Raw genomic sequence first — 15,146 nt, forward strand, 5'->3', positions numbered from 1 at the left:
TACGAGCCTCCTCGGCCCTCACCGACGAGCTCCACGGCTCCAGGGTGAGCTCGCCATCCTTCCGGTGCCCTCTGTCCCCTCCCTATCGCTCTGGTTCGCCACCTCACCGTGCACCTCCGCCAGCCGCCGCTCGGCCACGTCGCCGGCCAAGCTCCGGCGACCTATTGGTCGCGGCGCCGCCACCTGCCAACTCGCCTCGCCCAGGCGCGTCGAATGCGCCGTTCTGCACGTCCAGGGGAGCCCTCGAGCGCCGCCGCGCTTTGGTCACTGCCGCCGGCCGCCGGAGTTGACCACCGGCGGTTGACTTGGTGGGCCCTGTCCCCTTTTCTCTTTTTAGTTTCTTTTATTTCTGTAAATGAAAATAAATTGACATGTGGGCCCCTTTGTCAGATTTTTAATATTTTAAGAAATATTTTAGGAAATGATTAAATCTCTAACAGTGGGTCCAACCTGTCAGGCTTTTAATAATTTCTGGAATTTTTCAGAATGATTTAAAATGAATAAAACTTGTAAAATTCATAACTTATTCATTTTAAATCAGAAAAATATGTATAATATATCAAAATTTTCAGAAAAATGAGATCTACAATTTGGTTACACAATCATGCATTGTTAAACAACTTGAACCCAAGTTGCTTTAGAGGAACTAAAATCAACCCCTCTGAGGTTTTCGGAACTACTAACCCTAGTTCGCCGAAACCCAGTTAAAATTGATGATGTCTTAGGGTTATTCCAGTACCTAATTAACATGTCATATCATCATACTTGTATGCGCATTGCATCGATGCCATGTGTTGATTGTTCCTTTACCTTTCCAGTGTTTGCTTCTTCGCGGTCGATAGAGCAAGTGCCCGAGATGACGAAGATCGACAACGACGCAGATCAATACTTGTCCACCTGACGAACAAGTCAAGTACAAGATCATCGAAGATCCATATTGGTTTTTCAGGGACAAAGGCAAGCCCTAGCCTGGTTCATATTATGGTTTCGAAATGCTTTTACTTCTGGTTCCTACATATCGCATTCGTTTCCAATATGTTTTATCGGCATGTATAGTTATCCTATGTGTGTTGCATTTACCATCCTTGTAGCCTAAATACTCTGATCCACTGCTCCCAGCAAGACTAGGTTTGAGCTATGTGTGCATCGCTAGAGCCGTTATATCGAATATGCTTAGCCATGCTTAGTTGACGAATTCTGATCCATCCGGTTGATGAATCAGAGCTGCGAATGAACCTAGTATGGCAGGATGACGTGATAAGATCAGTGATGATAATTAAACATGCTTAAAGGCTTGGATGGGCCGCCACATGGGGATGTGGTGATTTGACTCGTTCTCGCCGATACTAGGACCTGAGGTTCTCGCCTTCGGAACCAAGACTGAGCGTACAGCCACACGGGGCCCATGGGAACCCCTTGGCCCGAACTTGTCTAGCTTACCCATGAGTCAATTAGTTTGCGAGTTCCATTTGGCATTCTGCATGGCGAAGGCGTGGAAAAGGTTTTCAAAGGTGCATCATACAGGGATGTGGCTAGGGTGAAGGATGCTGGAGGCATTGAACTGGATCCCCTGTACACAATGACCGGGACCGCCTCGGAGAATGGCTACCTACGATGACGGAGCTCCCCAGTTAGATTGACTCATGGAATAGGCGAAGCAAGGGAAAGGTTTTGGTCGACCACCCTCTGCCGGCACACCAAGGAAGTGTGCTAACGTTCTGGCATTAAGAGTCGGTCGGCGCGTGTGGGTAAAGTTGTACACCCCTGCAGGGTAAATCTTTTCGAAAAGCCGTGTCCACGGTTACGGACGACTTGGTGATGGATTCTGTGATCATAGACAACATGAACCTAATCGTAAAACTTGGAATCAATGTGTGATAAGGATCCCTCCTCAGGGTATCGAGGGGGTGCTCCTAGTGATAGGTTCAGCATATGATGAAGATTCGGTGGATTCAATATGATGATCAGTAGAGCTAGAGATATCGCTCTCTTATCCCCTTTTAAAAGGATCTGAATAGCCGAGCTTCTGCTCCCTCTTCTTTACAAAGGAAAACTGGCTTTCCGCAAAATAAGTTCCACATAAAGCCTCGCATACCAGCTTTGCTAAAAGGTTGTACTAAGTCTTGCTGAGTCCCTGTACTCAGCTTTGCATGCTTTGTTTCAGACGAAGACTCTCCAACAGATGAAGGTTTCTAGGTCGACATCGACGAGTAGCTTGGGATTCCCAGGTGGCAGCCTGGAATCTATGGGCTGGGACGTCACCGTTATGCTCCTGGCCTCTTAGGCCTTTTGCTATCTTGCTATTTAGAATAGCATAACTTTGCTTCCGTTGATTGATGAATTGTCAGGTCAGTGACCTCTGCTTGTAATACTTTGGTTCTTCGCTCAGTTATGAGCTTGTATTACTCTTTGAGTCGTAGAGTCACTGTTGTGTTACCGATTCTCACCCTGTAGGCCCTAGAGATCTAGGTTAGGCTTATGCCAGATGGTGATCTGGGTTTGTCTAGCCTTGACCTCCGGGGTCGCGACAGGTTTTGGTATCAGAGCAGGACTGCCTGTAGGAAACCCTTTCCATTGGTCGATGTTGAGTCTAGTGGTTGTGAAAACTATTTGAAAGCTAAAAGTATTTGCGAAAAATCTGATTAGGCTTCTTTTTACTCCTTATCTTGTATCGCTCTATTTCAAAGTCACCTTACCTTTTGTTGATTTGAGAAAGTTTTACTATCTCTTCTGGTCTTTCAAAGCTTAGGTGCCTCAAAAGCAGGTCGTTTCTTAACCAGTTGACCTAGTGTTGAGTTTTCTAGAGTCGTGTGTTTTTGTTCTCTCTTTGTTTCGTTTCAGTCGAGAGATTTCCTTCCATCGTGATCTCTCTACTTTGTGGGTTCCACATCATTCTGTTCTAGGCTTCAAGGTTTCCTTTCACCTTGGATGCCTCATTCCTTTTTCTTGGATACTCCTGAAGCTAGGTATGGCTTCTTAAAAAGTTACCTTGTGATTACTACCTCGCAGTGTCCTCTGTGTCACTCGGATAGTAGCTACTCCTTTCTTGGTTTTAACCCTTGGACTTGAACCGAAGGTCCCGGATTGTGCTGGGTTCTTTTGAATCTCAGTGCATGATGCTGGCCTTTAACCCAAGATCCATTCCGTTGACTCCTGTTGTCCATGGTCAAACCATACATCAGGACGGTTAACTCCGAAATCCATCTAGCCTTCAAGCTTTTGGTTGTAGTCATGATTGAATTGCGGCAACAAAAGATCCTCCCTACCATTGGCTATGGCAGAGGTTCTTAAATATAACCAAATGGATCACGACAAGAGTGCTCTTTGTGAGTCTCACATCTATGTCTGTGACTCTGCCGCACCTCCTTTTTCAGCACGTGTTCACAAGAGTGCTATCTTGTGCATCTACATCTTAGGATTTCTAATTCTGATCATGTTCCTCCTATTTATTTACTTTTCGACCTTTGTCTGCTAGTTAGCAGCCAAGCTGTAATTGCGCATTGGAATCTTCCAGTGCATGTTACCCTTGTGGTCCATCAAGACATTTTATTCTGAGATGTCAGGAGAAACAAACTCCAGTACCTCGTCCATTTCTAGGACCCGATCAAAGTGTTGTCATCCGCAGATTAAAAGGCTTATGTAGCTTCTATTCTGTTCTACCTTAGAGTATCACACTCTTTTATATCTATAGGTCGTGCTAAGTTTCATGGCCTTATTGATGAAGTGATGCTCTTACATATCTTTACTCGCCCTTTCTCCGAGCTGTCCGTGCTTGGGAATGTTGGTGTGTATGAATTGATTGTCCATCCGAGATTATAAGCAATTCTTATTGCTTTGGAATCCAAGGACGTTTGTGTCATTCTTAGCATGATTGTGAACCAATCGCTAAGCAAAGTTTGACTGTGTTACCAAGTCCGTTGTCCATGTGCATCTTCTTTGGTCAAAGAGTTAGGTTCACGCCGAAGCTCTCAAGACCACATCAGCTGCTTTGAAAAGCAAGATTCCCTTGCGAACTAAGTGATATATCGGTGGTACGTGATATTCTGGATGTCTTTCTAGAAGTATCGCCATGTTTTCACATGACCGTGTTGTCAGGTTCGTGGGTACGTTGGTTCTCTGAATCACTACTTCTCCAAGAAACCGTACTGGATATCCTGGACTAGTTGGTTGAGCTTAAACAACAACTTGGAGAGTTGAAGGACAAAAGCTCTATCTGACTTTATTCTTCTTAAAGGGATGTCTAGTTTTGTTTGTGTTGAAGTCAGGAAGTATGTCCTTTTTGGATATGTCCCGAATCTTTGATTTGAGTTTGGGCTATCGTCAAATCAAACTCAGTTCCAAGGACTATCTTGATGATGTTTATACCATTGGTGTCTCGTCTGAGTATACCTTCATGTCCTTTGGTCTGACCAATACTTTTGCCTCGTTCATGCAACATATGAGACCATCTTATTGGAGTAACTTGATAAGTTTGTTGTTGAGCCCGTCGATGACATTCTTATTTTCTCCATGTCTAAAGAGGATCATATTGAACAATTGGCACTAATGTTGGAAACTTTTAAGAACCATCTTTGTGTTATCACGAAGTATGTGTTCTGGATGCTGGAAGTGATCTTCTCTGATTCACGTGCAATTGTAGAAAGATGTCGCCGTGGATCCGAGTAGAGTTCCCTTTCCTTTCCTCGGGAATCGTCGCAAGTCGGTCATGCATGTGCGGAATATTCTTGAGATGGCAGGTTGTTACCTCCGTTTGCTTGAAAAGTTCCTCTATGCACACTAAGCCACTGACTGGTTTGTTCAAGAATGAGAAGAAGTTTAATAACTTCAATATCTTCTTCGATGTCCCCACCAGGACTCAACTGTGTTACATTGCAAGTTCATATGCACGCAATTGTCTTTGACAGTCGCAACCATATGTATTACACAATCTGGCTCAATCCTTGTGAGCTTGACATTGTAGTCTATAACTTGAGAATCTAGCAACTTTACCTTGGTGGTAACTATTGCAAAAATTTCTATTCGAACATGTGGAGTCTGAAATATCTTTACACCTAACCTAAGCTGAATCTCAAGCAGCAACAATGGTTAGTGTTTCTCAAGGATTTTTGACATAGGTCTCTTTGTAAATCCGGCAAGATTGATGTCGTGGTTAACACAATTAGTCGGAAGGCCTAATGCCATAATCTCCTGAAACAACAAGAATAACCACTCTCCCTAAGGATCTTATGTGACTTATTCTAGGAGTTGCCCTTATGACGTTTTCTCAGTTCCGGAGTCCAACCTTCACTTGATGAACTATTGAAGGCTATTCAGAAGCCTGATATGGTGTCTAGAACATCAAGGAGAACATTAGAAGCAGCGTTGCTAAATGTCTCTCTGTCAATCACTCGAAACCATTTCTCCCATGACAACAACTCTGTTAGGAGAAAATTCATTCCCAGGTGATCCTACTACGTCGTTCGACAATGTTTTCCCCTTTCCATTGGATTCTACTTGAAGTTCTCTTTAATTCACACGTTGTGTGAATTCGTCAGTCCTATGTGCCCCCAGTACTTTTGAGCAAGCTTTAACCGAATGACAATCCTCTATTCACATTCGAAGTTTAAAATCCTAGGAGAAGTATTCCTTTCTTAGGATGCCAAAATCTTTGTTGTCTGTTTGTTCAAGTAGCATGAAGTTATATCATGAACCTTGGCACTTTAGTAACTAGTGTTCTTCCCCTTCCTTTGGTTTGTACTAGAAGTTCTAACCAATTCACACGTTGTGTGAATTCGTCAGCTCTCTAGGCCCCCAGCCTTTTGAGTAGACAACAATCGTTTCATGTATCCTTGCCCGAAGAGTGACTATGGTTTTGAAATCCAAAGTTACTCTCATTGGATAATCATTTGTCCTTCTACGAGTCACCCTCTCTAAGAGTGCCTCGTTATGGTATCAAAGGCAGTTTAACTCCTCGCTACCTTGTCCCGTTGTATTTTTGTTAAGCTTGGAGCAATTGCCTACCAAAATTTGAAACTTCTTTCGTCTCCTCCGTTACCTTGACGTGTTTCATGTTTGTCAGCTCAAGAGTTGTTTCTAAGCACTCCATCCATGAGTTGACCATGAAATACTCGATCTTTGTGAAGATCCACTATCCAGTGTCATTCCCTCTTTCCTTTAGGTGCTGTTGAGCAACAACCTCGAAGGAAGAAGCAAATGAAGCACTTCATTCGTGGTGAGGTGGATCAATTTCTTCATGATGTCGTGGATCAACCTCTTCAACAAGGAAGACTGTCGTGGTATCGACAAGATCGTTGAAGCCCGGTGTAGTTCTTGTTACTTTCTCTATTCCTACCTTGGAATCTCGGGACGAGATTCTTTTAAGGGGGATAGATCTGTAACACCCCTCTTTTTGCTAAACCTAATTAGGGTTGATTGTGCATCATTTCATGAGCATCATGATTTCCTAAGACAATTGCATCAGGAAATAATATTTGAAAACCCTAATGTTTGTACCAAATCTCCCTCTCTTTCAAATGCTCAAAGTATTTCAAATTTCCAAAGTCAACCTACATGGCACCTCGATTTTAAGAAGTCCATGTGATATTTGGAAAGTTTAGAAAGTTTGAAACTTCAAACAAATTTGAAAACAGCAAAGGAGTTTGAATACAATTTTGAAACCAGATTTGAAAAAAGAAGAAGAAGAGAAGCCCCTCTGTTTTTGGGCTCAGCCCAAACTCTCTCCCTCTTCTCTCCACTCTGCGCAGCCCACCAAACGGCCCAACTAGGCCCAGACAACCACCCACCCAGCCCAGCAAGTTTTCCAGGGGGTTTTTGGCAAAATCGCCATCTTCCCGCATGAGCTGCTGCCTGGCAGCAGGCAGGCCGCCCGATCCTCCGCCTCGCCGTCGAGATGAACGCCGCCGCCCCCGGCGGCCTACAAGTACCCCCGCCGCCGCCGTGGAGAAACCCTAGCCCCGCAGCTTCCTCCTCTTCCTCTCCCTGGCTCTCCCTCGCGCCGTGAAACCCTAACCGAGCTCACAGATACCGGCCGCCCCTGCCGCTCCTCGCCTCCCCTTGCTCCGGCGAGAGGCCCTGGAGCTTCGCCTCGCCGCCAGGACCCTCCTCATAGACGGAATCGACGCGGGGTGCCCCGAATCGGCCCCGCCGCGCCATTCTTCTCCGCAGATGGTCGCCGGCCACCGGCTCAACGCCGCCGCTACGAGCCTCCTCGGCCCTCACCGACGAGCTCCACGGCTCCAGGGTGAGCTCGCCATCCTTCCGGTGCCCTCCGTCCCCTCCCTATCGCTCTGGTTCGCCACCTCACCATGCACCTCCGCCAGCCGCCGCTCGGCCACGTCGCCGGCCAAGCTCCGGCGACCTATTGGTCGCGGCGCCGCCACCTGCCAACTCGCCTCGCCCAGGCGCGTCGAACGCGCCGTTCTGCGCGTCCAGGGGAGCCCTCGAGCGCCGCCGCGCTTTGGTCACTGCCGCCGGCCGCCGGAGTTGACCACCGGCGGTTGACTTGGTGGGCCCTGTCCCCTTTTCTCTTTTTAGTTTCTTTTATTTCTGTAAATGAAAATAAATTGACATGTGGGCCCCTTTGTCAGATTTTTAATATTTTAAGAAATATTTTAGGAAATGATTAAATCTCTGACAGTGGGTCCAACCTGTCAGGCTTTTAATAATTTCTGGAATTTTTCAGAATGATTTAAAATGAATAAAACTTGTAAAATTCATAACTTATTCATTTTAAATCAGAAAAATATGTATAATATATCAAAAAATTTCGGAAAAATGAGATCTACAATTTGGTTACACAATCATGCATTGTTAAACAACTTGAACCCAAGTTGCTTTAGAGGAACTAAAATCAACCCCTCTGAGGTTTTCGGAACTGCTAACCCTAGTTCGCCGAAACCCAGTTAAAATTGATGATGTCTTAGGGTTATTCCAGTACCTAATTAACATGTCATATCATCATACTTGTATGCGCATTGCATCGATGCCATGTGTTGATTGTTCCTTTACCTTTCCAGTGTTTGCTTCTTCGCGGTCGATAGAGCAAGTGCCCGAGATGATGAAGATCGACAACGACGCAGATCAATACTTGTCCACCTGACGAACAAGTCAAGTACAAGATCATCGAAGATCCATATTGGTTTTTCAGGGACAAAGGCAAGCCCTAGCCTGGTTCATATTATGGTTTCGAAATGCTTTTACTTCTGGTTCCTACATATCGCATTCGTTTCCAATATGTTTTATCGGCATGTATAGTTATCCTATGTGTGTTGCATTTACCATCCTTGTAGCCTAAATACTCTGATCCACTGCTCCCAGCAAGACTAGGTTTGAGCTATGTGTGCATCGCTAGAGCCGTTATATCGAATATGCTTAGCCATGCTTAGTTGACGAATTCTGATCCATCCGGTTGATGAATCAGAGCTGCGAATGAACCTAGTATGGCAGGATGACGTGAAAAGATCAGTGATGATAATTAAACATGCTTAAAGGCTTGGATGGGCGCCACATGGGGATGTGGTGATTTGACTCGTTCTCGCCGATACTAGGACCTGAGGTTCTCGCCTTCGGAACCAAGACTGAGCGTACAGCCACACGGGGCCCATGGGAACCCCTTGGCCCGAACTTGTCTAGCTTACCCATGAGTCAATTAGTTTGCGAGTTCCATTTGGCATTCTGCATGGCGAAGGCGTGGAAAAGGTTTTCAAAGGTGCATCATACAGGGATGTGGCTAGGGTGAAGGATGCTGGAGGCATTGAACTGGATCCCCTGTACACAATGACCGGGACCGCCTCGGAGAATAGCTACCTACGATGACGGAGCTCCCCAGTTAGATTGACTCATGGAATAGGCGAAGCAAGGGAAAGGTTTTGGTCGACCACCCTCTGCCGGCACACTAAGGAAGTGTGCTAACGTTCTGGCATTAAGAGTCGGTCGGCGCGTGTGGGTAAAGTTGTACACCCCTGCAGGGTAAATCTTTTCGAAAAGCCGTGTCCACGGTTACGGACGACTTGGTGATGGATTCTGTGATCATAGACAACATGAACCTAATCGTAAAACTTGGAATCAATGTGTGATAAGGATCCCTCCTCAGGGTATCGAGGGGGTGCTCCTAGTGATAGGTTCAGCATATGATGAAGATTCGGTGGATTCAATATGATGATCAGTAGAGCTAGAGATATCGCTCTCTTATCCCCTTTTAAAAGGATCTGAATAGCCGAGCTTCTGCTCCCTCTTCTTTACAACGGAAAATTGGCTTTCCGCAAAATAAGTTCCACATAAAGCCTCGCATACCAGCTTTGCTAAAAGGTTGTACTAAGTCTTGCTGAGTCCCTGTACTCAGCTTTGCATGCTTTGTTTCAGACGAAGACTCTCCAACAGATGAAGGTTTCTAGGTCGACATCGACGAGTAGCTTGGGATTCCCAGGTGGCAGCCTGGAATCTATGGGCTGGGACGTCGCCGTTATGCTCCTGGCCTCTTAGGCCTTTTGCTATCTTGCTATTTAGAATAGCATAACTTTGCTTCCGTTGATTGATGAATTGTCATGTCAGTGACCTCTGCTTGTAATACTTTGGTTCTTCGCTCAGTTATGAGCTTGTATTACTCTTTGAGTCGTAGAGTCACTGTTGTGTTACCGATTCTCACCCTGTAGGCCCTAGAGATCTAGGTTAGGCTTATGCCAGATGGTGATCTGGGTTTGTCTAGCCTTGACCTCCGGGGTCGCGACAACTAACCCTCTAATGAGTTGTTTTGAGTTTGGTGTGGAGGAAGTTTTCAAGGATCAAGAGAGGAGGATGATACAATATGATCAAGGAGAGTGAAAGCTCTAAGCTTGGGGATGCCCCGGTGGTTCATCCCTGCATATTTCAAGAAGACTCAAGCATCTAAGCTTGGGGATGCCCAAGGCATCCCCTTCTTCATCGACAACATTATCAGGTTCCTCTAGTGAAACTATATTTTTATTCCGTCACATCCTATGTACTTTGCCTGGAGCGTCTGTTTGTTTTTGTTTTTGTTTTGTTTGAATAAAGTTGGATTCTAGCATTCATTGTGTGGGAGAGAGACACGCTCCGCTGTTGCATATGGACGAATATGTCCTTGGCTTTACTCATAATGTTCTTGGCAAAGGTTAAACTGCTTCGTTAATTGTTATATGGTTGGAAACGGGAAATGCTACATGTAGTAATTGGTAGAATGTCTTGAATAATATGATACTTGGCAATTGTTATAGATCATATACTTTGCACCTATTAGTGAAGAAATACATAGATCTTGTTAAAATTTGGTTTGCATGATTGGTCTCTCTAAAGTCTAGATATTTTCTAGTAAGGGTTTAAGCAACAAGGATGACAGTGTAGAGTCTTATAATGCTTGCAATATGTTTTTATGTGAGTTTTGCTGTACCGGTTCATACTTGTGTTTGCTTCAAATAACCTTGCTAGCCTAAGCCTTGTATTGAGAGGGATTACTTCTCGTGCATCCAAATCCTTGAGCCAAAAACTATGCCATTTGTGTCCACCATACCTACCTACTACATGGTATTTCTCCGCCATTCCAAGGTAAATTGCTTGAGTGCTACCTTTAAATTTCTATCCTTTATCTTTGCAATATATAGCTCATGGTACAAATAGCCTAAAAACTATTGTGGTATTGAATATGTACTTATGTATCTTATTTCTTATTAATTTTCTTGTTGTGCGATAACCATGTTCCTGGGGACGCCATCAACTACCCTTTGTTGAATATCATGTGAGTTGCTATGCATGTTCATCTTGTCTGAAGTAAGGGCGATTTACCATGAGTTGAATGGTTTGAGCATGCATATTGTTAGAGAAGAACATTGGGCCGCTAACTAAAGCCATGATCCATGGTGGAAGTTTCAGTTTTGGACAACAAACCTCAATCTCTTATGAGAATATTAATTGTGGTTGAATGCTTAAGCATTAAAGAGGAGTCCATTATCTGTTGTCTATGTTGTCCCGGTATGGATGTCTAAGTTGAGAATAATCAAAAGCGAGAAATCCAATGCGAGCTTTCTCCTTAGACCTTTGTACAGGCGGCATAGAGGTACCCCTTTGTGATACTTGGTTAAAACATATGTATTGTGGTGATAATCCAGGTAATCCGAGCTAATTAGGACAAGGTGCGGGCACTATTGGTATACTATGCATGAGGCTTGCATCTTGTAGGATATAATTTACATAACACATATGCTTTATTACTACCGTTGACAAAATTGTTTCTTGTTTTCAAAATAAAAGATTTAGCATAAATATAGCAATCGATGCTTCCCTCGTCGAAGGGCCATTCTTTTACTTTTATGTTGGGTCAGTTTACCTATTTCCTCCCACCTCAAGAAGAAAACACTTGTGTTAACTGTGCATTGATTCTTACATACTTGCATATTTGCATTCATCATATTACTTTATGTTGACAATATCCATGAGATATACATGTTACAAGTTGAAAGCAACTGCTGAAACTTAATCTTCCTTTGTGTTGCTTCAATACCTTACTATGAATTTATTGCATTATGAGTTAACTCTTATGCAAGACTTATTGATGCTTGTCTTGAAAGTACTATTCATGAAAAGTCTTTGCTATATGATTCAGTTGTTTACTCATTGTCTTTACCATTGCTTTGGATCGCCGCATTCATTACATGTGCTTACAATAGTATTGATCAAGATTATGATGGCATGTCACTTCAGAAATTATCTTTGTTATCGTTTACCTACTCGGGACGAGTAGGAACTAAGCTTGGGGATGCTGATACGTCTCCAACGTATCGATAATTTCTTATGTTCCATGCTACTTTATTGATGATACCTACATGTTTTATACATACTTTATGTCATATTTATGCATTTTCTGGCACTAACCTATTAACGAGATGCCGAAGAGCCAGTTGCTGTTTTCTGCTGTTTTTGGTTTCAGAAATCCTAGTAAGGAAATATTCTCGGAATTGGACGAAATCAACGCCCAGGATCTTATTTTTCCACGAAGCTTCCAGAACACCGGGGGAGATACGAAGTGGGGCGACGAGGCGACGCTACACTAGGGCGGCGCGGCCCAAGCCCTGGCCACGCCGGCCTAGTGTGTGGGCCCCTCGCGTCGCCCCTAAACCTACCTCTTCGCCTATAAGAAGCCTTCGTCGATAATAGTTCCAGTACCGAGAGCCACGATACGGAAAACCTTCCAGAGACGCCGCCGCCGCCAATCCCATCTCGGGGGATTCAGAAGATCGCCTCCGGCACCCTGCCGGAGAGGGGAATCATCTCCCGGAGGACTCTTCACCGCCATGGTCGCCTCCGGAGTGATGTGTGAGTAGTTCACCCCTGGACTATGGGTCCATAGCAGTAGCTAGATGGTCATCTTCTCCTAATTGTGCTATCATTGTTGGATCTTGTGAGCTGCCTAACATGATCAAGATCATCTATCTGTAATGCTACATGTTGCGTTTGTTGGGATCCGATGAATAGTGAATGCTATGTTATGTTGATTATCAATCTATCATCTATGTGTTGTTTATGATCTTGCATGCTCTCCGTTGCTAGTAGAGGCTCTGGCCAAGTTTTTGCTTGTAACTCCAAGAGGGAGTATTTATGCTCGATAGTGGGTTCATGCCTCCATTAAATCTGGGACACTGATAGAAAGTTCTAAGGTTGTGGATGTGCTGTTGCCACTAGGGATAAAACATAAATGCTATGTCTAAGGATATATTTATTGATTACATTACGCACCATACTTAATGCAATTGTCTGTTGTTTGCAACTTAATACTGGAAGGGGTTCTGATGATAACCTGAAGGTGGACTTTTTAGGCATAGATGCATGCTGGATAGCGGTCTATGTACTTTGTCATAATGTCCAATTAAATCTCACACTACTCATCATAACATGTATGTGCATGGTCATGCCCTCTATATTTGTCAATTGCCCAAGTGTAATTTGTTCACCCAACATGCTTATTCTTATCGGAGAGACACCTCTAGTGAACTGTGGACCCCGGTCCATTCTTTTACATCGAATACAATCTACTGCAATACTCGTTCTACTGTTCTCTGCAAACATCATCATCCACACTATACATCTAATCCTTTGTTACAGCAAGCCGGTGAGATTGACAACCTCACTGTTACGTTGGGACAAAGTACTTTGGTTGTGTTGTGCAGGTTCCACGTTGGCGCCGGAATCCCTGGTGTTGCGCCGCAGTACACTCCGCCGCCATCAACCTTCAACGTGCTTCTTGGCTCCTACTGGTTCGATAAACCTTAGTTTCTTACTGAGGGAAAACTTGCCGCTGTACGCAACACACCTTCCTCTTGGGGTTCCCAACGGGCACGTCGACTGCGTGCTAGCATCACCCTTCGGAGGCCTTGGGCGAGAAACGGCACCTGGAAGATGGATGTCATCGTCAAATGAGGAGATAAGGCCGAGGGCTCGCAGCCTGTTCATGTCGCGATTGGAAATGGCGGAGGCGCTCCAGTCGCGGCTGACTTTGGCCGCGTCTGAGGTGCTGGTGCTCTTCTTCTTGCCCATGGCGCGTGAAGCTCTTGAGGCAAGAACAGAGGTGACATGAAAGGATGGGTGAGAAGATGAGCAGTGGGAGGCGTACAAAGTAAAAGCAAGGAGGCCCTCTATTTATGCCGTAAAAATTGATGCAAGATCGTGGCCATAACTTCAAAGGCATCGTGGGAGGTGGATCAGATATGGCTGTACACGTGGCGTCTAAGAGAAGAACGGAACCGGCGGCCCATTATTCCCACAACGTGCGAAAATCGAGGAGACGCCTCGGTCGGTGCGCGTGCACTGGTCACTTCCTAAAAACTGCCCGCGCAGAACTAGGGTGGGCCCGTCAGGTCAAGTCTTGTCAATCAAACCACAGTAGTGATACGTCATCAGTGATGTTGTAAAGACAGTCGTGAGCAGTCGAAGGACAACGAAGAATCATCGGATGGTCACGCTTGAGTCTGCACCCGGTTGCAAGCACCCGTGTCCAAACTCGGGGGCTACTCCCATCGGGAGCGCTAGACGCGCACCCGATAAAATGAGAACTCGAAGATATTCCTGTGAAGAAACGTCTGAAGAAAAGGATGGAATGCTCAGATCGATTCTGCACCCGGTTGCAAGCGCCCGTGCCCAGACTCGGGGGCTACTCCCATCGGGAGCGCTGGACGCGCACCTGATAGAACCTTTTTGCACTCCAGGATCATGCCCGGGGACTTGATTCTGTGTAGGGTGACGTTGTTTTGCCATCGGCAGTTAACCAGCAAAAGTTGGGCACGTTACTCATTATCCCTTACGCGCAGAAAACTTATTGAAGAATACAAGCTTTAGTGCGAATATATCGGATGACCCATGAAGACCTGCAGAAAAACTTCGGCAGAGCAAAACGTTCGAGTAGTACAACTTGAGTCTACGCACGGATTGCAAGCATCCGTACCTAGACTCGGGGGCTACTCCCATCGGGAGCGCTGGACGCGCACCCGATAGAAGAAGATGATGCTGATACAAGATGGACAAGAACAATCAAGGAGAAGAACATTAGGAGGAGGCATGCTTTAGTCTCTACCCGAACTATCTTCGGCTAGACACTCGGGGGCTACTGACGTGGGCATTACCCTTCGGGTAACATACATTGCCCTATCCTGTACAATCTAACTGGAGGCCCAAGAAGGTACTCGATGGCAAGGCGGGCCACTTGGATGGCGTAGCAGAAGATTCCTTGGCGGACAAGACAAGGAAGGAGCCGAACAAGGAAAGTTTAGAGCTAGGACTACTGTAAACCTAGTCGTACTCGGTTAGACCTCTTGAGACCTGGCCTCCTATATAAAGGCCAGGAGAGGGGCTGCCGAGGGACACGATCAATCATAACAATCTTAGCCACCAGAAGTCTAGATCTAGGTCGCCGTAGCACTTAGCCTCTCGATGAGATCTCAGCCGAACCCTTCGGCACCCCATTGTAACCCAATATTCTCATAATCAAGAACAGACAGGCAGGACGTAAGGGTTTTACCTCATCGAGGGCCCCGAACCTGGGTAAATCGCTCTCCCCGCTTGTCTGTGAACCGATGTCTCGTGTCAGCCTACAGGATTCCATCAACCCTAAGCCCCAATCGAAGGGCATTGCCGAGGAGTACCCTCGA

The sequence above is a fragment of the Lolium perenne genome, chromosome 1 (assembly GCF_019359855.2).
Source record: "Lolium perenne isolate Kyuss_39 chromosome 1, Kyuss_2.0, whole genome shotgun sequence".
Lineage (NCBI taxonomy): Eukaryota > Viridiplantae > Streptophyta > Magnoliopsida > Poales > Poaceae > Lolium > Lolium perenne.